Below are 24,624 nucleotides of genomic sequence, written 5' to 3'. Positions count from 1 at the left end.
GTGAGAGCTTCAAGGGATGGACAAGTAGCCCAAGACGCCCTTGGGGCAGGTGGGCCAGCCACGAGGGGCGGGAGTTCACCAGGTCTGTCATGCGAGGTGGGGTGGTCTCTCCCACTGCAACGCTCCATTTGTCCCAACAGGAATACGGCTGCCACGTTCGCCATCGATGCATCGGCAAGGGGACTGATCATCATTCTCTTACAAGTGGTAGTTTCCCCTTTCTTAGCTCTGTTTCTTCTTCACACAACACACATGAAGCTTCAGAAGGGTCACCTTTCTCCAACCATGAAAATGAGCAAGAAAAGAAAACTCTCTTATCAGATCACATTAAATTAACATTCTGAAGCTTCTCTTGTAATCGTCTCTCTTTCTGGAACTTTTCTCTGATGAGGACCTCACTCCTCCATAAAACACCCAGCTGACTGGTTCTAAAGGGTGGTCTTCACGCACCCAGCACTTGGCTGTGGGTGCTGGGAAATGTTCAGAACCAGTCACGCCAGGGCCCCCTGCCAGGTGAGGTGCTGAGAGCCCATTGGTGGTGACAGGCTCCCAGGCAGGTGTCACATGCAGCAGCGAGCCCAGCCGGTGGCTTCCCTTCATGTCCTTCCCGACTTGGGTTTGGGACTTTCATGACCCCAAATCACTTACCAGTAGAGCAGACATGGAAAGCACAAGGGGCTTTATACACACAAAACTCTGGGTCTGAAGCCAGCTTTCGGTGGCCCCATACTACCTCACTTCTCCAAGCCTGGGTTTTCCCATCTGTAAATGAACACCTGCTCTGCAGGTTTGTTGCAAAGATTACAAGTAGTGATGTTTCAGGACCAGAGGGGATGAGATGCTCAGTACTGGTCAATTACCAATAATCGATATCCTTACCACCATAGTGAGATCACTCCAGAAACCCATTCACCTATGTGACGCTGGATCACTTAAGTACAGGCACTGCCTGGTCTGTGTGCACCTCTGGTCAGAGTTTTCATTCTGTGGTGCGTCTAGGGGTCTGCCTTAGATTCTTAAGGCACCAGGGGTGGGAGAGGGTGCAAGAGCAGGGTGGGTTTAGACAACACAGCAGAGAAAAGAGATGAGGCGCTTGTTATTTTTCTGGGAGATCCGGTTTACTATCACAGTTCAGTGGTTAGCTAGCTGCCGAGGTGGTGCTGGGGCCCCAGGTCTGACCCTGACGTGGCTCCCTCCCCCAGAGCCACGGAGTGCATGCCCTTCCATGGCCAGCTGCTACAGGAAGAAAGTGATCACCAGTCCCCAAAGACCGAATAACCGCAACCTACTGGCACTACCGGAAGAAAACTAAGTATCTGCTCCTCAATCCATCTTGGACTCAGTGGGGGCAGGAGTTTCAATGTTATTTGCAGGAAGGACAGCATTTAAATGTTCAATATCAATTCATGTGCCGACATCCCCCCACCCCCCACTCCTGCAACCCCAGGCTTTGGTAATTATTAGTGGAGCCATCTGCTCAGCCTAATGAAATGTGCAATCTCCTGTATATATAATTAGAGAAGTCATTTTAATTAATTAAACAAATTAATTAATTGCAAGGATAGTGCAACCATTTCCCAGGTTCTGCATTCAACTCATTTATTCTGCATGTGTCTGCTGGGGGCAGAGCCCCACGCTCCTGTTCTGAGGAGAAAAGAAGGCCGTGGTGTGCCGTGAGTAGAAGCAGAAGCCCAGCATGCCATCGCCGGTGACCATCCCTTGGGCTTAGGGTGACCAATTCATCCTGGTTGTCCTGGATTATCAGTTTTAAAAGTCCAGGTCCCCAGCAAAACAGGATGGTCTGTCACCCAACGTCTGCTCGACCTGAGTCAAAGTTCACCAACAGACGATCACCACTGGGAAGGAGATGGCTGACCCTGGGCGTCCCGAAGCCTGGCCCAGGGCCGGGGCAGACACTGCTAACTGATCAGGGAGCCCCTAGCCCGGGCTGAGCCGGCCCCTGGCCCTTCTCACCCTTGCTCCAGGCAGCCACAGTTAATCTCCCTGAACAGGAGGCCCAGAAAATTAAATTTATTTTCCATCTATGCCCTAGAATTACAGAACCTCTAGGTTAGGAAAGATCTTTGAAGTCTGGTATAATCACTCATCCAGAGCTTAAATTCCCTCTCTAGTATCCTCTACAAGCAGCCAGCCAGTCTCCTTGCATACTTTTAATGATGAGGAGCTCACTGTCTCTTAAAGCAGCTCTTCCTGTCTTCAATAATTTGGGCTGTTGAACTCCTTCCTGTAATTACTAAAACCTCTCTTTTATCAGTCTCTTTTGGGGGGGGGCCACAGGATGCTTCAAATAATGAAACACTGCTATTAAACCCTCTCTCAGGCCTGATGTCTTCATCTGTCACTCACATGGCTTGGTTTAAAGATGGAGTCCCGTCTATCTTATAACATCCGTCTAAGCCCCTCTTGAGGTCCGGTGCCCTGGTGCGCCACCCCCCATGCCAGTTCCCTTGCTCGTGGTGGGTTTTCTGCTGCCTCCAGGCATTCGAAAGCCCCACTACACATTGACTCGGACCCGCACCCTGACGCCGTTGCTGAGCACACCGCAAAACCCCGCGAGATAGTCAAGGAAATAGCCTATAAATTACTAACTGCCAATTTCCCTGTTACAAACAGCTTTCTGCAGGGTTTGCTTCAAAGTAATTTCTTTAGAATCCTGCCAGCATGTGGCCGCAGAAACCATATTTAAAATGATGGTTAGACTCCCAGGCCAGCCCACAAAAGCCTTCTGAACTCAGAGGGTACCTGCAGCACAAAACTAAGAGTGCTATTTTAACTACACGTAGCCACCATATAGATTACGGTTTCCAAGGTAACGCACACCCCGCATTCCATTTCAGAGAACTAGACACGAGGTATACGTGGTGCTGCATTGCTTCAGGTTGCCAATGTGCTTGGGGGTGGGGGACACAGGGCGTGTTGACATCAGAGGAGAGATGACATGACTCTGGACACAAGTCCCCCACACTCCGTTCAGACCCACGGGTCCTTTAAAGTGCCTTGTCATAAGGGCACAACCCGCGCACGTGAGGCATGTTGGGGCTGGCCGATCTGTGAGGGTACTGCCAGGACACCTTCTGGAAGGAGCCAAGTGGTAATGGTTGCAGGGTTTGGTTGTGTTGATGGTGATGGTGTTTTTCAACAATCTACTGCAGACACAAGCACGGGGGTACCTCTCTTCACACCAGACACTTAAAACTAGAAAGTCACTGATTATCACGTTCCTCTCCCAGTCCTTAAGATGGCTCTACAAGCTGGTGCCTAAGGCGACTGGACAGGAGAGGGGAAGATGCATCAGCACTGAACTGACGGCAGCGGGGATGCCACTCAGACTGCCGAGCCTCAGCTCTTCCCCGTGCAAGATCTGTAGCCTTCCCCTTCCCTCCTGCCCCAGCCTGGACCACCACCCCCAGGGGCTGCGTCCCTCCTGAGGAGTCTGCAGAGCAATCAGGAGGTACTAATTGGACAGGTGACCACGTCTCCTGGGCCACCTGCAGGAAGGCAGCTGCTCGCAGGGACCGTGCGGGACCCAGGGTCTGAAGCCTGGGGTTTGAGACCCCCCAGCACCCACTAGTGCTCCGAACCTGTGAACTAGTGCTGTTAACCTCGTTGAGCCTCAGTTTCCTCATCTCTGAACTGAGCATGGCATCTTCCCTGTAGGACTGCCCCGAGTGACCAAGGAAAGGCAATGATAATGATGGCTGTGCTACGTGGAAATACCGCTTACCGGCACTGTTCGGTGCACTTGGATTAACTCATTTAAACTGTACAAGAATCCTAGTACTTCACAAATGAGGAAACTGAGACCCAGAAAAGATGCAGGGTGGGGAGTTATTTGCCTAAAGTCCTGCAACTAGTAAGCAGCAAGGCCAGGGTAACAGATTAAAAGGCTGCTTCGGAAACCAGCTTGTTACGTTAAGTGGGGTGTGTTGTCATTGTTAATGACCAACACAAGGCAACGCGTGGATGCTCCAGTTTGCATTTGCTACCACAGGGGATGCGAGTGGCTCCCGCCAGCAGCCCTGAGGCCCAGCTGGTGTGTCTCCCGCAGCTGCAACTACAGACCTCACCCAGCAGTCACCTCGGTAATGCACACTGCTCTCGCCAAACACCACCGCCCCAGCGCGTGCTCCACGGCCTCCCCGCACCTGACCACCCTGCTCACTCCCACTCACCTGCTCATCTCGTTCCCCCTGTAGCGTTTATTACTTTCTAAGTCACTACATACTGTATTTTCATTGCCGGTTGCTCTAACTAGACTACAGTTTCTATGAGAGTAAAGCGTTTTCTCTCTTTTTTTCAGTGGTACATCCCTAGCACCCACAACAGTGCTGAGCACGTGGTAGACATACAGTGAGGATTTGCTAAATGGATGACAAATTAATGTTTATTGGCACAGAAAAAAATGTCTATAATGTACTGTGAAGCAAAACAAAGCAGGCCCCTGAATTTTATAGAAAATGATTCCATCTGTGTAAATGTAGGATTGCGTGTGAGTGTGCGTCTGTGTGTCTGAGTGCATGTATGGGTGCACAGAAAAAATCTGGAAAGATACACGTGCAAAAGGTTCTCACTGTAGTTACTCTATGATATAGGAGCAGACAGCTTTGACTTCCTTCTAAATGTTTTACAGAGACCCCATGTTATTTCTGTAAGTTTTTAAAGCTATTCACATTCGATAGTAGACACACTTGTGCACGCACACGTGCACGCACACATGCACACGCAGCAGAAGCATGCAGCTGTCACAGAGACCCAGACAAGGTCAGGGTGGCGACACCGCCCCCCACCCCCTGCTCAAAACCCCCTTCTTCCCAGCAGTGGGCCAGAGCAACCCTGGGAGGAAGAACAGAATCGGGTCTGCAGGGTCTGGGCCTCAGGGGCTCCTCCTTCAGAACTCCTCCAAAAAGGAAATGAATCAAAAATGAAAAATTCTACAGAAATCAAAACCTACTTTCCTGCCTCTCTAGAGCAGTCTCAGAATTGTTTAGTCCTCTGTGATTATTTGAAAATTACATTTGAATGGTCCAGAAAATGTAAAGCTAACCTAATACTTAAAATGAGGTATTCTGCAACTAAAAACTCACTCTGGACTCTGAAAGCCTCATTCCACAGTGCCTGTACTAAAGAAGAAGTCAGAACACCCCAGATCCCTCCCGGCTCGGGGTAGCCTCAATTCCTGCCCCTCCTCCTCATGCTGCGGACGGCAACGCTTAATGTGTGCAGGTGCGCACACCAGACCAACCCACTGTCACCTACAGATCACTGAGGGGCCCGTTAATCAACAATATGTATCGAGTGAGGGCCAACTGTGGTACCAGCACAGGGCCAGGTGCAGAGAGGTGGAAGGAAACGTAAGAAGCTGCCTTCAAAGAGGGACGAACACATGACAGAGGCGGAAAAGAGCACTTACACTCGTTTCATGGAGCAGCACCCACTGTATGTATAATTAGAGTTCTGAGAAGAGGTAAGTGGGGGCAAGGAAGCTTCAGGGAAGCGGGCAGGCAGGCCTCGCTGAGCGCTGGTGGCCGCAGTGCAGGGGAGGAGATGTGCTGAGGGCTGGGCCCGGCCGGGGGTGGCCCGCAACACCTGCCACATGGCACGGCTGGCAGAGCCGACCTTGCAGGTGGAGGGTTGCTGTGCCCGCTGACTGAGCGCCTCGTGCGCACTAAGAGCCTCTAGAAGACAGGGCAGACTCTCCCTGAGTGCAGACGAGCTCTGCTCGGTGACAGAAGCTTTCACAGCTCCGTTGACTTCAGGAGCCAAGGGAAGCCAGATGAGAAGGCAGCACCTGCAGCACCTACAACTACGTCTGGTTCCAAGAACTCTGGTCAACCCACAGGGGTTCAGAGCACTGGTTTGCAGAGGCCTCTAGGAGAGAAATGCAGGCAAGGCTCATGGGTTCGCTGGAAAGAGCTCAGGTGGAAGCAAAAAGAAAAGAGGAAAAAGGCCGAATCAAGGACCTTGCAAAGGGAAGAGGAATGGAGAAAGAGGGCTGACCAGGGCAGGGAAGGGAGCACGCGGCATCCACAGTGACCATCGGTTCTGGTTTTCCAGGGACTGAGGACTTTCAGGACTAAATCCGGGACAGTCCGGGGAAACCAGATGAACTGGTCAACCTGGCGGCACCATGCCACTCAAGGATGCTAAGGGGTTGCTGACCTCTTCTTTCCCCCTTCCTCCGAGCACCCCCAGGGCAGCAGGAGAAAAGAGGTCAACACAAGAAGGTCACCACACGCCCCTCCTGGCTCGCATCCTCTCATCGCAAACATGCATATTTCTAACGGTTCAGATAGAAAATATTGTTGTTGTTAAAATAAAAGCCCAGATCATAGCAGTACCTTCCTCCACTATTTCTGAGGTGCCGAGCTCCCTGGCAGCCCAGCTGGGCGCCGACACAGCCCTCTGCCCTTAAGAGACATGCCTTATCCGTACTCGGAAATCAAAAGCAGCAGGAGGGTTGGCGTGCTCGGCTCTTGAACCCATCCCACCCAGTCTCGATCACCCTCTTCCCCCTCAGAGCTCCAGTTCCCATCTGCTTCTTTCCAGGGTGGGTCCCCAGAGGGAACTGATAGCTTCCCACCACCCACAAAGTCTATCCAGTCAGCAAGGATTTCCCGCACACGCACTGTACGACGGACCCCGTAAGGTGCGGTGGAGAGTATGAAGGACAGTGAGACGGTCTCTGCCTCCAAAGTCTTATGGTTCCGTGGAAGGGGGTGGAGTAGGGTGAAAATGACCAATTGGTCAACAGATATGTACTTCGTCCTTAAAATGTGCCAAGAACTGTACTGGAGAAATGTGCGTAGGTACCTGGACAACTGAAGCCACTATCAGTTAAGAGGGTGAAATGGGAGCACTCGGGAGGAGCACCCACCCCAGTGAGCGAACCACATGCCGGCTCATCATGCACTTCACTTTAACATGGGGATAAATGCTACAGAAGACTAAAGAACAGCGGTCAAACCAAACACTGACCTCACAGAGCTAACCATGCTGAAGGAGGTAAGTAAGACCCACACAAATGAAGCAATCGGTGTATCACAGGACGCAGGCAAAGGAATGCAGACCTTCAGCGACAGAGAAGCAGAGCTGGAGAAAGTCCCAGCTCTTCCCAGGGGAAGTAGAAGTAAAACCACTTCGAGAAAAAATATTGACAAGGGAGAGCTTTGCAAGCAGGGAGAAGACAACAGGTACCTATGATTTTTCTCAAAACATGAAAAGCAAGTATATAATTATCACTCAAAATGTTTCCAAACAGCACACCTCTTCACAGGTCTTTGGTTTGAGCAAAAAGGGACCTTGCCAATAGTGACTTTCACAAATGTAAGTTACATTTAAATGGAAAAACAGGCATCAAAACTATTTTCAGCTTTCCATGCTAAGGAGGCAGGGCATTGAAACATACATATTTTGTAATGCAGGCACACACACACCTTTCTGTATGTCTGTCCTCAAGCAATCCAAATGCTGTCCTTCTGTTGGAAAACCCCCCAAATTCTAAGAAAGAGAAACTGAATTACCAGGGGCAATCTACAAATTAGTAACTGGGGACCAACCACATTAACTTTTGTTGTAATGGTATTCACAGAGCAGGGACAGAGAGGCCGAATCTGGTCTGACGGCACACCGGTCAGTCAGTAACAGGTGAACAGCTACTGACTGACTGTGTATTTAATGACGAGCTCTAAGATGGTGCTGGGGGAGTAAGAAGGGGCTGTGGGAAAAGATGGGCGGAAGGAAAGCAGGATACGGAGAAAAGAAATGGGGGATTCATAAGGCACTGACTCTGGTCCTAGCTCCACCATCAACAAGGCCCTGGGTAAGCTGATCCCACTCGGAACTTCACTTCCTGTCAATGAACAGGTCCTACCCAACTCAGCATCATCTGCAGTTCAAATGAGACAGTGTTAGCCTAAGTGCTTAGAAAACCAGAAGGCTCTGCATAATGCATTGTGGAGGTTCGAAGGTACCAACCCAGCTTCATTCACTGCCCTGCTTTTCCAACAGTCCCTGAATCTCCCAGACTGCCCCACCCGCTCCACACAGCACAAGGTCCAAGTCAAGCCAACCAGCGGCAACTAGATTGAATTTCAAATCTTTGGCTGGCCCACCAAGGACACATCTTTTCTCTCACAGGATGAGAATAAAGAAACAGGCCAGCCCTGGCCAGTGTGGCTCAGTTGGTTGGTGTTATCATGCAAATCAAAAGGTCACCAGTTGGATTCCTGGTCAGGGCACATGCCTGGGTTGCGGGTTAGGTCCCTAGTTGGGTCAGGGCCCATGCAGGAGGCAGCTGATGGATGTTTCTCTCTTGTATCAATGTTTCTTTCCCTCTCTTTCTCCCTCCCTTCCTCTCTCTCTAAAAGTAAATAAGTAAAACCAAGAAAGAAAGAAAAAAAGAAAGAAGAAAAGAGAAGAGAAGAAAAAAGAAAAAGAAGCCAACCCAGGAGCCATGGGCTGCCACCTTGGGGCCAGAAGGGGAGACCATCCCTGAGAATGGAACCGACATTGAGGGAGAAAAACTGGGTCCTGGGCATGTCACTTGGGCCGTGGACAGTTACACCTGATGCCAGGACCTACTCCTGGGTTGCTTGGTCACATAAGCCAATATGTTTTCTGGTTTTGCTCACACCAGTTAGGGTTGGTTTTCAGTTCATCTGTTACCTAATATAAAATGAGAGAAAACAAAGCTAATACAATGCTAGAAACCTCTCCAGTCCCTCACCCAATCCCTGTGGCTCCATGAACTACCTGGGGAGCCGTTTCATACCTAGTGCCCCACTGAGGCGGAAGAGACCTTATGGAGCTCAATCAAGGACAAAGAGAGGAAAGGCAATCATAAGCAGTAAGACGTAAGTAATGAAAGGGGGAAAAACAACCCTAAACGATAAGCTGAAGAATCCGAGTTTCTTGCCTCGGCTCAACTTCCACATGTTTCAACCAGATGTCCACCTGTTCTCTTTTACAGTAACCAGTGAAGGGCCTGCAGGAACCATACCAGTATTCCACCGATTTATTTTTATATCTTAAAAAATTACTCAGGGCCTGCAGCGCTGAGCTCATGTTCAAATTAAGTTTGCTGGAAATCTAATTTGGGATGAGTAATTTAATTTGGCTACTACAATTCAAAGTGGTGTAGTATTTGTGTTTTAGAGGAAAACCATATTAGATTCATCTAATCTTATTAGGTGAATATCACATTTAGATCACATTATATCTACAACAGATATATACTGGATTGATTTCTTTCATGCATCACTTGGAAGACCAAAGGGACTAACCCCCGCCGTACCCCCTGCTCCCCCCCCTGCTCAACTGCCTGACACAGGTCAGAGGCCCGTGTAAAAGAGGCCTCGTGGAGAACACCACCGCACAGCCCTGGAATTCACGCATTCAGCACAACACCTACAGCAGCCCCTGAGTTTTGTTGATGAGTAAACTGAGGAATCAAGTGGCCGAGTAACTTGCTCAGGGTCACAGTCAGTGGCACAGCTGAGACCCCTGACTCAGCTCCCTGACCCCTGGTTTGGGTCCCAGCCACTCCACCACATTATGTTTTTAATGAGATCTAACAAGAAAAACAGCCAGAGGGCCTCTGAGTCCCTGCTGCTACTCACTTAGTTAAAGCCATGAAGTCCTCAGACACGTCTACGTCCTATCTCCTTCCACATCCTGGGAAGGCAGAGTCAATTTCACCGTCTCCATGAGCAACTCAGACAAGTGCCCCAAATTCTTGCCAAGCCCATTTTCTTGATGACTGCTTTGAAACTTCCTCACCCCTAGATAACCCAAATTCACATTAAGAACATTCAAACCACATAATGGGTCAGAAAAAAGAATCTACTTTGCTTTTTAAAATGGTACTAATCTCAGGAGTCCTGCTAACCAGGCAGATCCAGGGGTGTGATATCACACATTAAAGTTCCAACCGTAGAGTTTAATCCAAAACAGCTAGACAAAAATAGTTACAACATATGACATGTTAATACCATATACTGCATAAAAACCTCTTATAAATGAAAAAAGGTGGAGCACTAAAAAATAAAAATGAGAAACGACCCAATGAGGCGATTCACACACACAATAAAGATTACTGATGGCCTCATGAAATAATGTTGAAACTATTACTAAGGAAAGCTTACAAATAAAAACAATGCAATATGGTTTTCAACAAATTGGCAAAACCCAAAACAACTGTAATGCCTAGGACAGTCAAGGATACTCGGAAATAAGAATCCTCAGATGCTACTGAGGAAACCGTAAATTAGTCCACACTTGGGATGGGCCATTTAGTGACATGTATCAGCCTTAATTCTGAGCAAGTCCATTCCCAAGAATTTCCCCTGAGGAAATAATCAGAGTAATACTCAAAAGATTTATGTACAAGCACATTTATAGCAGCACTATTCATAATAATAAAAATCCAGAAAACCCTAACAGAAAAATGAATGGTGATATATCAATGCAAGGAATAATATGTAGACGTCAAATCTCACGTTTCTGAAAAAGATTTAAAGACACAGGGAATGCTCACAAAATGATGCTAAAATCCAAAACTCTTAATAGGATGTTTGCATTTTGTAAAGAAAATATATATCATATATGTTATAACTAATAACTGGTGGCAGATTTAGCTAAAAGTACAAGAAATATTCATGCCCTTTCCAGAATGTAATTTTCACTGGGAGGCAGCTGCCCGGACTACATTTCCCAGCATTCCATGTGTCCAGGTGGTACCATGTGACCATTCCCACCCGTGGAATACAGAAGGAAGTGATGTGAGGCACTTTAGGCTGATGTGGTTAGAAAGTGGCATGTCTTCTCCAGGCTGTCTTCCTCCATCTGCATATAGATGCAGAGGACCCTGAAGACTGAGGGAACAGAAAATTGAAGACTGGGTCACTCAAATCATTCATTAGGGAACTCTCAAGCAGGAGCACCAATGGGGGACTGAGTAAGAACGAAATAAATCTCTGAAGTTGTAATTTGGGGTTTTAGTTGTTTCTTCAGCAAGTGTTACACTTACTAATATATACATACAGAAAAATTGTTTGGGTAAACTACCAAATTTTATCCAATACAGTATAGGATAGTCAAAAAATGTTTTAAGGGTGGGGGAAGGGGAGGGAGACAAACATTGATAAGTTGCCTCTCGCATGGGCCCCTACCTGGGGACTGAATGAACCCACAACCCAGGCATGTGCCCTGACCGGGAATTGAACCAACAACCTTTTGCTTTGTGGGATGATGTCCACCCAACTGAGCCATGCCAGTCTGGGATATTGGCAAATTTTTAAAATGTATTCTTTCCTACCACAAACATGTCTTATTTGATAACCAGTACAATTTTTGAAATAAAAAAGTAAATTTTAAGAGGGCAATGCTATATAATGAAAATTTTTTTAATTAAAAAAATATTTTAGCCCTGGCTGGTATAGCTCAGTGGATTGAGTGCGGGCCTGCAAACCAGACGATTGCAGTTCGATTCCCAGTCAGGGCACATGCCTGGGTTGCAGGCCAGTTCCCAGCAGGGGACGCACAAGAGGCAACCATACATTGATATTTCTCTCTCTCTCTCTCCTCTCCCCCTCTAAAGATAAATAAGCAAAATCTTTAAAATTTATTTATTTATTTATTTATTTATTTATTTATTTATTTATTTTTAGAGAGAGAGAGGAAGGGAGGGGGAAAGAGGGAGAGAAACATCAACATGAAAAGAAACATCTATCACTTGCCTCTCACTTGTGCCCTGACCGAGACCAAACCTGCAACCCAGGCACGTGCCTAGACCAGGAATCAAACTGGCGACCTTTCATTTTGCAGGATAATGTCCAACCAACTGAGCCACACTGGTCAGGGCTATAATGAAATGTCTTGGTAAAATACTGAATAAGGTTACAAAATAAAAATGTAGGGAATTACAAAGGTTTAAATGAGGGGGGTGCAGTTTTACTACCTTTAAAAATCTAATACAATTTCAGACAAGACATTGTTCAAAAATGACCTAAGATTAAACACCAAATAACAGAGTAGGGGGGAAGTTGCAATTTATGCACTGGGTGCAATATGGGTAGCCTTTACTATGTAAAGAGCCCTAATGCATCAGTGAGGGACAAATACAAAAACTGGGGGAAGGAAATAAATACCTAATAAGAAATACTATATTTATACACTTATGAAAAGATTTTTTAAGCTCACTACTAATAAAAATGCAAATTAAAATAAGATATCCTTTATCTTCCCATCAGACTGGCAAACATTTAAAACACAGTGACGATGGCATCCAGCGTTGCTAAGATTATGAAAAACTGGGTAATACGTAAACACTAGAGGAGGGAGGTCAGCACGCTGTCACACTTCCAACAAGCGGTTTGGCATAGCAGGAAAAAAAGCCTGAAAAACCATTTGACGTCCCACATCTTTGTCAAAAGAAATAAACAAGTATGCAGACAAAATGAACAGAAAAAAAAAGGCAACAACTCAGATACTCATCTGTAAGGGATGGTAAGAAAAATGAAGTATGGCCTATGTGTGTGTGTTCACCTACTAGGATAATATACAGCCATAATTTTAAATTGTGATGATCTAAATGCACTAAAGCAAAACGGTGCTCACAGTGTTAAAAGGCAGGGTACAAAACAATACAGATAGTAATTCTTGATTGTGTATATGTAAAGAATATGTATTGTAAATGCATAAGAAAAGGATAGAGTTTTATCAAAATGTTGATCGTAGTTATGTCCAATGGGATGGTATTATGCATGACTCTTTTCCTTCTTTATACTTTTCTATATTTTATACATTTTCAACTATGAACATACTACTTATTTTTTTGTTTTATTGTGGAAATTACAATCATACACAACAGCAGCAAAAGTACCGTACCCACTGCCCAGCTCTACCTGCCATTCCCGGCTGACCTTGGTTCGTCTGCTCTCCTCTCTGCCCTCCCCCCTCCCCCGCATTATTTTAACATAAATTCGGAATTATCATTCGTCCACTCCGTTAAGGACTTTTTATGTTTAAATACTCAAACTCTCTACTTTAGCATGTATCTTTACAATATAACCATAGTAACAACATCACACCTAAAAATTAACAATGTCTCAGTATCAAATAATCTAGTTCCCCAATTCCCTCAATTACCCCTTAATGCCTTTTTATAGTTGGTTTGTTTAAATCAGGATTCAAAAAAGATTTACATTCGCATTTGGCTCTCTCTCGAGGTTTTCGGACACATTACATAGTGACCTCCCCACTTTCCCACACCACTTGATCTGTTGGACATATGTCCCAAGGACTTCCTGACTGCATCCTATTGGTGTCTTTTAACATGTTCCTATATTCCCTGGATTTCCTTTCAGCTAAGTTTAACTTCGATTGCCTAGTCAACTTCAGGGTCTATTATTTTTCTATAAGAATATTTCAAATCAATTACATTATTTTTATAAGGAGACAAAACAATAAAGCTAAAAAAAAGTTTAAGGAAACCCCAAAACATGCCGACCTTGCCAGGTGATCCATTTCAGCAATTCATGAAAACTCAGGGCCCACAAGCTTTTTTCTGAACACAGGTTAGGCCAGTGCTCCCTCACACCACAAAGATGCTCAGTGACCCACTCAGGGACGGGCTGGTTTCCCCAACACACTCCCACTGCAGCCACGGCACTCCCTCCACTAGCCGCCAAGGTCCCCCCCATGACTGTAGTTGTCTTTAACATTCTTTTCTTTTAAAAAAGATGTAAGGTGAGCACATAATTGAAATTTTGGAAATGAGAGAAAATGAAAGAACAAGTCACCCATAAGGTCACTCCTTGGGAACAATCACTGTTTGTTACCTGCCTACATACTTCCTTAGCATCTCTATTAGGGACATGCATTTTGTGCCTAATTGTAATCTGTGAATAATAGGTTTTCATATTCCTTTAGTTACCATCAAAAACATTTAAAATTCCTGCAGCTTATGTGAAGGATATGAAAAATAGCAATAATATACCCCACACCTCAGCTTGAGGCAGGGAACTTGACCAATCCCCTGGGTAGCCCCCATGTGCCCCTCCCTCATCTTATCCTCTGCTCTCACCACCATCCTGAAATTTTGTCTGTGTTCATTTGGTCTTGTAAGTCTTGCTACACGCACACAGATGTCAAACATTGTATCGTTAGTTTTGCATGCACCTGAACTTTATTCCATTGGAATCGTGCAGTAGCTAGTCTGCAATTTACTTTTTTATTCGATGCATGACTCCTGCGGTTCTCCTGGGCTGTCACGTATGCAGCCCTGGTTCATTCACTGCAGCAGCACAGATACAACTCTATTCCACCGTGGAACTATGCCACAATTCATACTGCAATTTCTGCACATAAAATTATATTGTATTGTAAATATCTTGTCACATTACTACATATCTTCAAAGTAATTATTAATTATAGAGTATTATGCTGAGAGAAAACTATTTTATTTTATAGTTACCCAACTGACATAATTATGTGTGTGTGTGTGTTTGCTTTGAAAAATGCATCAGGGAGCATCTTTGTCTAAATAGCTTATTAAATATTTTGTATTAATTCCTTCACGGGAGAATGTGGGAAGACGGACCACAGAAGTGGCATCACTGGGTCAAAATGTATGAATTAATGTGGCTCTTTAATACACTGTAAAATTGTTTCACAATATTGTAATAGCACCAGAACTGGGAATAATCATGAAAATATTTTTTCTGGCTAATATATTAAAATAGTACTCTACTGCTATTTTATTTTACATATCTCATTACAAAATCAAACATTTTCCATGTATTTGTTTAGTGTTATATTTAGTCATCTATGCAAGTGCTCTACCGTGGTTTTAGTACCTTTCTTTTTAATTTGCTTGAGCATTTCACATAATAAAAACATTAATTCTGCCATATTACTGCAAATCTTCCCATCTATTGTTTCCATTGTTTGATTGACTCTTCTTTTCCTTCTTGAATGTTTTTATTTTGTCCCTAAGCAATATTCAATTCTGTAGATTCCTTACACATCTACATTTTGTACTTAATTGTTTAATCCATCTGTAATGCACTTTGGGGAAGTCAAAATGATTTTTTTAAGTTGCTAACCGGATATCAAAATTATGTATTGTATAATTTCCCTCCCCCAATGACTGGTGATGACTTCTTTCTCTTTTATTAAATTATTTATGCGAGGGTTTATTCCTGAACCATCCTAGTTCTCTTCCCTGCGTCCTCCTCTGGTGCCAGTCCCACGGTGTTTTACTACAAAGGCTCCACAATGCATTTTACTATCCGGTAGTGCTATATATTTTAACGGCCAATAAATCTAACTCCCTTCCCCTGAAACCATTTTCAGAATTCCCTCTACGGTTCTTCTCATCTACTAAGTTTTCCAAATGGTCTTCAAACCAGTCGGTGAAATTTAAAAAGTCCTGATGGGACTTTGAGAGGAATGGCATCAGACTCATGAACTAATCTCAGAAATATCCAACCCTTTCCTTTTAATCTCACCATCTAGAAATAGGGTTTTTAGTTAAACTCTTTAAACCTCATTGGCCTACAACCAAGCACTCTGTAGTGAGTGATAACTTAACCCCTTCTTTATACCATTTATTCTTTAAATTTCTATTTTATAACTTGATACCTTTTTTGAGGGCCCAATAAGTACGATACCAGTGAATGTATGACTTCCGTCTTCCTTACCATGTTAACAAATGGTCATTTTATATATTTCTTTGTAAGTAGTTTGTAAAAATTAAAGGCTGAATTGACTGAATGTGCTTTTGGATGAATGAGATTATTACACAGTGAACCCTGTGAACATGTACGCATGCAAAGCCAATTCGGCGTTCCAGGAATACCTGTTTGGGTGGATGAAATAGTCACATGCTCTATTGTTGAAATCTACTCACTAGAATTTTATCTACAATCTGTACATTCTGAAACAAGACTGGTGTAGAGCCTCCCTGTGGGGTTGGCCAAACGTGTTGACAGGGCCATGTTTGCTCAGCAGAGGACCTGGAAGTTTTCCATCATTTTTATAAATCCTGGAGCAGTTTATGTAGCACAGGAATTATCCATTCCTTTAAAGTTTAAAAGGATTTTCAAAGGCCTTTTTATAGTTTAAAATATTCCACCTGGCACAGGTGTGTGTATGTGTGTGTGCATCACCGTGTTGGTACACATTTAAAATGACACTCTAAGATACTGATCTCTAACGGAACAGGAGACAGTTTTATCATAATTTAATGCCTTTCTTCCTCCATGAAAAGGGAGTCAATGTCAAAGATAAGGAAGCGCTTAAAAAGAAAAAGCGTTTTCCCAGGCACGGGTTCCAAAGAGCCTCCTTTTCAGAGGCCCATGAAGGAGCCTGCAGAAGGTGGTAAGGACGTCGTGAATACTGGACCATCCAAATGTCATCGAGGCTGACTGAGCTTAGCAGCCACACCTCGTCACTGACCATGGAACTAGGAACCCTTCAATCTGCAAGGACAAACAGATCAGTCCACTGAAGGTCACCTCTAGTTCTGGGTAAAGGTCTGGGTAAATTTTGGCCCACCAGACCTTCTTCTCCAGATGTAGGACACTATACTTTTCCCACAGCAAAAAAAGTTTGAAACTCTAAGGCTTTCTGTACTTGCTGCAGGGCTCCTGGGCTGATGACATCGTGAGCACTTCGAAGAGCCACACGAGAAGACTGAGGATGTTACCAACTGAATGTTGATGTTGCCCCTGCACCCCCAAATTCATAGGTTGAGGTCCTAGGCCCCAATCTGATGCTATTAGGATGGGAGTCTTGGGGAGTTGGGTTAAGATGAGTCATGAGGGTGGGCCCCCACAATGGGTTAGTGCCCTAGGAAGAGGGGGAGGAGACGCAGTGCTTCCTCTCTCCCCAGCACACAGAGCAGTGGTCACATGGACACCCAGCAAGATGGTGGCCATGAGTAGAGGTCTCAGAATGAAACGTACTTTGCTAGCACCATGATGTTAGACTTCCTGGTCTCCAGAACTGTGAGAAATAAATTATACTGTCTACGCCACCCAGTCTAAGGTATGTGTTATGGCAGCCCAAGCTGACTAAGACAAGAGGGTTGTGATAATGCCTGTCCGAAGGAACTCTGAGCCATCGCTCTGCAGATCACAGAGCCCGCTGTAGAGTGAGAGGCTCCTTGGGAGAAACAAGCAGCGAGGAGTCTCAACAAATTAAGATGGAGTGTCCACTAGAACATGCAAGGACTGTGCCATATGAGTGAGCACCCGGGAGAAAATAAGCAGGACGCCATGCCCAGGAATGAAGCTGTGAGCAGGGTAATGACTGCAGATGAGTGTGCCATAGCATGAGAAAGACACAGCTTAGTTCACGGGGAAACCATAAAACATTAGAGCTCAGTGAAAAGTCAGGATGAGGACCGTTGAGGTGATGAGCATTAGGATAACCTAGAGGGAGGGCAGGAACCTCAAAACCCTCTTAGGCTCAAGGATTCCACGATTCCATCTAGGATTTCACACAGGCACGCAAGCAGTCTCTCTCCCCCCCTCTACCAGGGCAGGGAAGTTGCTTTCACATCTGTCATGGCCTCACACAGAAGCTTAATCCCTGGCCGCAAGGCAAAATGTTCGTGGCAAAGCCAAGCAGGCATGCGAAGTGAAAGAGAGTGAGGAACATTTTTATTACTGTTTCGGATGTTTGGGGCTTTTTAATGACTCCAAAAGACCTCTTAAAAAGTCATACTTTTTTGGCAGCTCCAAGATGCCATTGTTGCGACATGTACTAACACTTACCAGTGACTGGCTGATGTACACACTGCTTTTCTCAAAAACACCCTTTTCTCTCAGGGACTTTTCAGACCAAACTGAGTTTGTGTGTGTGCACGCACACAACCGCACGTTCCCATGCACAGAGGCCTGCCACAGCTGAACGCCAAATCAAGCTGAACAGATATTTTGTTTCTTAGAGTTAAATTAAAAAAAACAACCCACACACAGAAAACAAAAAAACCCACAACAAAAAAACCCTGTTGACATACCCTTAATTCGAACAACGTAGGTATTACAAGATTTTCTTCCTATTGATGGAAAATTACCATATTTTGCTGTGTATAATGCACACTTTTTTGCCCAAATTTTTGAGGAAAAAATAAGGATGCGCATTATACATGGAGAGTGCTAATCCTGTATCTATATAAATGGTTTTAATTATTTTAGTTATGCTTATGTGTTAAAAGTCTAACTTGAGAAAGCAATGACGATATCGGTATGCAAAATGCACTGGAATACAATAATTGGTTTTGTTTCTAAATATAAATAAATAATTGAATTAAAAATTAAAACGAAAGACATTTTTCCTGAAAGTTTAGGCCAAAAACAATGCCCATTATACACAGCAAAATAGAGTAAACTAGCAATTCTAAGTTAATGTCTTCAGAGTAAACAGTTCCTTCCTTATAAAATGAATTGGATTCATCGAGACTTGTGTTCAAGTGAGTTTCTCCCATCCCTTTAAATCAAATAAAGACATGACTTTAGAGGCTTCGAAAAGCATGTCTTCTCCGCCTATAGTTGCACCTTAGGTAGATGACCCCTCGTGTCCCCAGTACTCGCCAGACGGATGGCAGAGCATATCCATCCTTGATGGAATTTTCACAGGTGATGTCAGCCAAAGAAGAACAATGTAATAAATTCCTCCTAGAGCTGATTGTTTTCCATGTAAAGATTCATGTTTTATTCTTAAATTATTTCCTTCCTTATATTTTAGCATCAAGACAGTCCTTTCCATTACGAAACTGTGGTGGTGGCTGTTAGGTTTTTAAAAACATCATCCCTTGGAAAAACCCTCCAGATCTTTTTATTTTGGTAGTTTCTTGGCCCAGGTGATCTGCGTGCAGAACCACTTGTCTACAGTACCCTCCGAACCGTGGAATTTCGGGTCGATCATGTAGTTATCACTAGGTCTCATCTAGTTCTCATAGTGGTGACCGGCCTGAAGGGCAACAAACAACCCACAGAAAATTTAAGGCTAATTTAATCAATACTTGGGAAACAGGGGGGATGAAAAATGGTTGCTCTAGAACTTTTCCCTCTATCCACGGGCCCCTTGCTGCACCCTATCCACCCATGACCCATCTCTGTAGCCCATCTCAAAGCCATCTCTGAGAGTTTGGGGGTTCTGTAAGAACACACCACTAATCTGGAAACCCCAAATCAAGACACTACAGTCTCCCAGGATTCTGAGAGGTCAGCCTTATGGTGTCAAAGCTTCTAGAGAATGAGTCACGGTGTTTTGTCAGCTGAAATTCCACTGACATAATGCTCAAGACAGCTTCCGGCGATCTCACCAGTCCAAGGGGATGCTAAAGTCCACCCACTCGGCAAAGCCCGATGGTGCCACTGCTGTAGGAAACCAAAGCCCAGGAGGGTACGTGCCCCTCCAGACCTCCAAACTGAGAACAGAGGCAAGAAAATCAGCGAGGATAGGTCATGACAGGCCATCAACTATTTAAAAGATTTTTCAACTAACAATACACTGATACTTTAGAGTAAAATTAAAAATCCCTATTTTCCCAGGGATTTTACACCTGTCTGTAACTTAACTGTATGCTACCTACACTTTTCTTTATTTAAGTTTCCTCCAAAATATATTCTAAAAACAACCCCACTTCAGTTTTAAACAGCCATAAACAATACATTTTTAATACCTTTATTTACTTCGTCTCTAACAGAGAGCTAACCAGTAACAGATAATATATGTATTGTGAAGAGAGTTAATTTCCTAGATTAAATATGCATTAAACATGTAAATGTGACAATATTTTGAGATATATGACAGTAATAAAGGTAACATTTATTGGGCCAGCCACTGGGCCACTGGGCACATTACTTAAATTACCTCAGTTAATCCTCACAACAAGCTTATAAAAGTAGGTGCTATTCTTATTCCCACTTTACAGATGAGGTTATAAATGAGGAACCTCATTACTGTAACTTAATCTTCACTGACCCGAAATCTGAGTTCAGTGTTTACTCTGGCTATAAATAGACCGAATAAACAGTGTTTAATTAGAAATTAAACAGAATTGTAGAAGGCATATTTAACCTACTACAAAGTCCTAGGTTTTAAGAAATACTGAAAAGCAGATGCTAATTACAAGCACTCCAGCAGAAACTGCTTGGGAAGATTCCTCCTGAAACTACACTGTGTTAAAAGACTTTAAAATTCAGAATTTTACTACCCCCAACAATTAGTCCAAATTAGTAAGATTTCTATAGACAATAAAACATGGTGGATGTTAGCTTGCCACTCTCCCAGGATCCATTTTCCTCTGTGAACAGTGCCCAGAGATCTGCTTACTTGGGGGCTCCCCATCCCCTAGTGGTGCTTTGGAGAAAGCGGACATACTTTCTTAGGTAGTGGGGTAGAAAAATCAGAAGAAGAAAAAAAAAAAAAAACCTCCCATCCCCACCAATCAAAAGAGGGCATTCACCTAGCCCTTGGGATTGGCTAAGGAATAAGCACATGACTTGACTCAGGCCAATGAAATGCCAGAGTTGGTTTGCTGAGGAGGGACTTCTGGAAAAGATACTTTCTCAGATTTTTCAAAGAGTAATTAAGAGTACTTATAAGAAAGAATGTTTCTGTATTTCCAGCCACAGGGATGTGTATCAATGAGTCCAAGACCTTTGCAGCCATTCCACCTCCAGGAGATAAGCCAACCTGAGGATGAAATGGTGCCATGAAAGAGTGAGTCGAGATAGGGAAAGAAACTGGATGGCCTCTGAGCTGCTATTTCACACCCACCCTGCAGTCCAGCCATGAGCCTATTAATTAGTCCCCTGTGCTGTGGGAGCCCCTCTGCTTTTGGTTTTCTGATATTTACAACCCCAAAGAATCTAAACTGATAAATGAGAAATGAGCACTAATGCACAACAGCTTTTTCCTAGTACTTGTTCAGATTTTGCTTTACACTGTTTCTTAACTGCTTTAAGTGTTCTTCTCAAGAAAAGGTAATGAGCTTTCAAGAAACACTTTCACAAACTACTGAACGGCCTTGGGCAAGTCACTTGACTTCCCTGGGTTTTTTCAACTATAAAAAAAAATCTAAGTTTGATTCAGGATCTCTATTGTTCCTTATAGCCCTCACAGCCGATGGTTTTACTTCTGAAATATATAATCCAAGCAATCAGCCTCTCTTGCTGGGTCAGCTATTTTCCATTTGCACCTCCACATCCATCCCTCCGCCCTTCTCCACTCAGCTCTGTGACCCCGGAGGCCCTGATCTCCACGGACAGCATCAACATGGCTCCCTGCCTTCTGACTTCTGGCTTCGTGTGCCTAATGGAAGGCACCACCAGGGGACAGACAACCAAGGAGAGTTCGGTGAGGATATTCATTCTCTGGGCTCTGCCCCAACCATGTTGGTGTAGGTTGACTGCATCCTCCCACCAGAGATAGCCTTTCTATCCGGCTTCTCTTTCCAGTTCCAATAACCAATCCCCCCGCCTCCCCACCTCTTCCTTTCAGGCCTAGGCATGGCAACAGCTCCCTGACATCCCAGCCCTGAGATGCTTCACTATCCCACGCTGGTTTCCCTTATCCTGCCTAAGGCGCTAGGAATGGTCCCATCAGTGGGGTCTCGGAGTCCCATCAGTGGGGTCCCAGAGTACTCCACTTGAGTGAATCATCTGTCTCCTATTGCAACCCCAAAACACAATGGCTTAAAAGTGAAATCAAAATCAGCCACAACAAAAAAGAAACAGGAACAATCCACTCAGTTTCACATCAGAGAGAAGGAAAGTTTGGCACTTACTGAGATAAAAAAAAAAAACCCACACACCAAGAGAATCAAATCAGACACCAGTACCCTCCTTTCCCTCTGTCACTGAGCTTTTTCGGAAAATAGCCATCTCTTGCTAGACCAGGGTTTTAACCTCAAAAAAACCAATCTGTTTATACACAAGTGTACTGACCCTTCAGACAGCTTCTGTGTGGAACCTGGCAGAGGAATTACAGCTCTGTGTCCATTTTCTAGATGGACAAACTGAGCCTGGAAGAGACCACAGGGCCAGAGCTGGTGCGGGGGGGGGGGACACTAGAAATGCCCAGGGCCAGCTCAAAGGCTCATTGGTCCAGGAATCTGCTTTGGACAGGCTCTGTGGAGTTTCTCAGAGTGGCCTTCTGTAATACCCTTCTCCAGAAATGTCTAGTTCCCTCTTAACACTTCTAGAGTTACCATTCAGGAACAGCCTTAGATCCTTTACCATTCACAAATCTGCAAAGTGAAGAGAGGCAAGACAGGACACCCTTGGCCCCATTCCAAGGGCCACTAAATTCTAATACATGACTCCCTGATCACTGATCATTTCCTGGGCAGAGTTTTCCAGAAATCTGTGGTTATCCAGGTCCAGAGCAGCCCTCCTCTCTTTCTTAGAGCCATTTTTCACACCACAGGGGTCCAAGAAATGATCTTATGACCCCCTCACAAATCATTCAGACACCAAGATTTTCAGAGAAGCTACCTGTTTCAGGATTAAGAGGCTTAATCTTTCAGGGCTGTCCTGCTTTCGTGTCTTCCTCCTTCAGCATCCTCTGGAGCCAGGGCCTGTAGGAGCGACGCAAACAGCACATTCAGGTTACATGGCTTTAACACGGGAGCAGGTCATGTCCACCAGGGAGAGGCAGAAGCAGCCAAGGATGGAGCCCTGAAAACCCCAGCAGGTGATGGACCTGTCCAAAGAGCAAGACCTGCTGAGCGGGTCCCTGAGGGAGGAGGGGATTTAGGAGACAAAGATTCACAACTCCATCCTTATGCCCAAAACCCAAGAGTCAAGTGTTTCTCCCGTCTTTCTCCCAAACCCCACATCCAAGCCATCAGCAAATAATGTCAACTTTATCTTCAAGATAGATGCAGACTCTCACCGCCTCCACTGCTACCATTTTGGTCCAAGGCAGCCGCTTCCCTCACTAGGTCACTGGAGTGACCTCCTAACAGGCCTCCCTGCATCCGCCCCCACCCTTCTACAGTCCATGTGTAATGTGGGTTGCACTGTTCTAGATTAAATTGTGTCTCCCCACAAACCCCTATGTTGAAGTCCTAATGCCCGGTATCTCAGAATATGACCTTATTTGAAAATAGGGGCGTTGTGGATGTAATTAGCTACTAAGATGAGGTCATCCTGGAATTGGGTGGGTCCTTTATTATGACTGGTGTTCTTACAAAAAGGGGAAATTTGGACATCAACACCCACACAGGGAGAGCATCACGAGATTAGTGTTATACTGCCAAAAGCCAACAAGCTACCAGAAGCTAGGAGAGAGGCCAGATCCTTCCTCAGCACCTTCCGAGGGAGCGTGGCCTTGCCAGCACCTTGATCTCAGACTGCTAACCCCTGGAAGTGTAAGCCAGCACGTGTCTGATGTTCAAGCCATCCACTTTGTGGTGCTTCGTTATTACGGCACTAGCAAACAGTTACACCACACTCCCCACAGCAACCTGAGGGATCACTTAAAAATCACTCTCCTACTCAGAGCACTTCTATAGTGTTTCATCTCTCTCAAAGTAAAAGACAAAGTCCTTGAAATGACATACAAGGCCCACGTGTCCTGGCCCAGCCTCTTCCCTGACCTCTTCTTCTCCTACTCTGTTCTTTCTCAGTTTCCTCCAGCCACGTGGCTTCCTCAAACATCCCAGCCAGGCTTCTGCCTCAGGGCCTTTGCACTTGCTTCTCCCTCTGCCCAGAACACTCCTCCACTGAGTATCTTTTAATTCCTCTGTGTTTCTGCTCAAATGTCACTGTCTCAGTGAGGCTTTCACTGAGAAACCACCACTATTGCACTCTTTCTATCCCATGCTCTGTAAAATTTTTCTTTGTAGCTTTATCACTACCTGGCATTTGTGTATATTTTTATCCCTCTTCTCACACACTAAACTACAAACTCCCTGAGAGTCAGGGTATCGTCTTATGGTATGCTCCAGAGCCCAGCACACAGTAGTTGCTCAAGAAATAGTTGTTGGAAGATTTGTGGAATGAAAGAAAACAAGAGAAAAGAGAGTTACTGAAAAGAGGAAGCTGTCCACAATGTCAAAAGTAGCAGAGTCCAAAAAGATAAGGACTGAACTGTCCGTTGGCTGTGGTCACATGGGAGCCACAGGTGACCTAAGAGAGGACAGTTCCTGTGGAAGACGGGAGCTCTCTGCAGCAAATCCACGGGGCCCCTGCCCTGTGCTAGGCACCCCTCCCACTGGCAGAAGCCAGCCTGAGACGGCTGTGTCAGCCAAGGAGCAAAACACGAGGGCAGACCTTTTCCGAGTTTCTGTCCATGAGGGGAGGAAAAAAAGAGGAAAGGCAAAATAGAGGGGGGCTAAGAGTTTGAGGAAAGAATTTATTGCTGAATGACCGAAGGCACTGAGGCCTCAGGAGCTACAGGATACAGAGGGACCCACAAAACCTACTGGAAGAAGGTTCTCTGGCTAGTGGGAGGGAGCATGTCCTTCTCTGAGTGGAAGGAAAGCAGGTTGGGATGAGCCCAGATGCCAATAACCACCTGGAAGGGGTGGCAATAAGCTGAGTGGGCTCACTGAGGTGGGAGAAGTGTGCAAGTGCAGGGTGG

The 24,624-nt window shown here is 45.1% G+C and overlaps 1 protein-coding gene across 12 annotated transcripts in view; it reads right to left on the bottom strand.

Annotated features, from left to right (window-relative positions):
- The window catches only part of TRERF1 (transcriptional regulating factor 1), a 202,754-nt gene that overhangs the window by 97,185 nt on the left and 80,945 nt on the right, over nucleotides 1-24,624 (bottom strand). For 11 of the 12 annotated variants that reach the window (XM_037154756.2, XM_037154740.2, XM_053668344.1 and 8 more), the window contains one exon: nucleotides 22,533-22,615. The exons of the other annotated variant lie outside the window; for it this stretch is intronic. The gene's annotated coding sequence lies outside the window, so the exon portion shown is untranslated. The remainder of the gene's footprint in view (nucleotides 1-22,532; nucleotides 22,616-24,624) is intronic. 12 annotated transcript variants of the gene reach the window in all.

This window comes from Artibeus jamaicensis, unplaced genomic scaffold (genome assembly GCF_021234435.1).
Source record: "Artibeus jamaicensis isolate MK-2021 breed Jamaican fruit bat unplaced genomic scaffold, CSHL_Jam_final contig_484, whole genome shotgun sequence".
Lineage (NCBI taxonomy): Eukaryota > Metazoa > Chordata > Mammalia > Chiroptera > Phyllostomidae > Artibeus > Artibeus jamaicensis.
The sequence above is the reverse complement of the archived record's forward strand: the minus strand, read 5'-3'. Positions and strand labels throughout refer to the sequence as shown.